The following is a 665-nucleotide window of genomic DNA, read 5'->3' as shown; positions in this document are numbered from 1 at the left end:
TTGCTTGGGAAACATTACAAATCTACAGATCTGACGTCACACAAACTATTATGCTTTGCGGCAAACAAGTTTCATTCGAAATCAGGCCGCCCGAACGTCGAATTTCGGATCCAGTGCGGCAACTTTGCTACCGTTCGGCGAGTTTTATGTGGCGAGCTTCGAGCTGGTGTTAAAATACTAGCAGCATGCACTGTGTGCAGTGACGTGAAACGTTTGTCGGGTTCTATGATCGGTTCAGTGTTTGATTTCAGCTCCCGTCTGCAGTCTGCAGTTATGCAGTATGCGCTGGCGGCGGAGTCTCCGGAGTGTGGTTTTGTGACTGTGCACTTGTTCGTAGTGACTTTTGAACGAGGAAAGCCCTAGGCGTGTGGGTGAAACCTTTGAAAATGCAATGAATCTACTACTTTGTTTTCGTCTTACGTATCTAAAGTTCCAGCTAGCTTAAGCATTGTGAAATTGCATCAGGACTACGGTGCGCATCGGGTAGTTTATAGTATATTTCCCTTCATGCATCATCTTAATCGTCACATAATTGCTTTCCAAATTGCCTGTTGTTGCCTGATTGAGTGATTTGAATTCCTCATTATTTATAGGTAACAATTTATATACGATCGGTCATATAAAATGATACCAGTTATTGTGAGTCAGTCTGTAAATAGTGAATG

This window comes from Botryllus schlosseri, chromosome 2 (genome assembly GCF_051294905.1).
Source record: "Botryllus schlosseri isolate E-star chromosome 2, Bs_hap1, whole genome shotgun sequence".
Taxonomy (NCBI): Eukaryota; Metazoa; Chordata; class Ascidiacea; order Stolidobranchia; family Styelidae; genus Botryllus; species Botryllus schlosseri.
The sequence above is the reverse complement of the archived record's forward strand: the minus strand, read 5'-3'. Positions refer to the sequence as shown.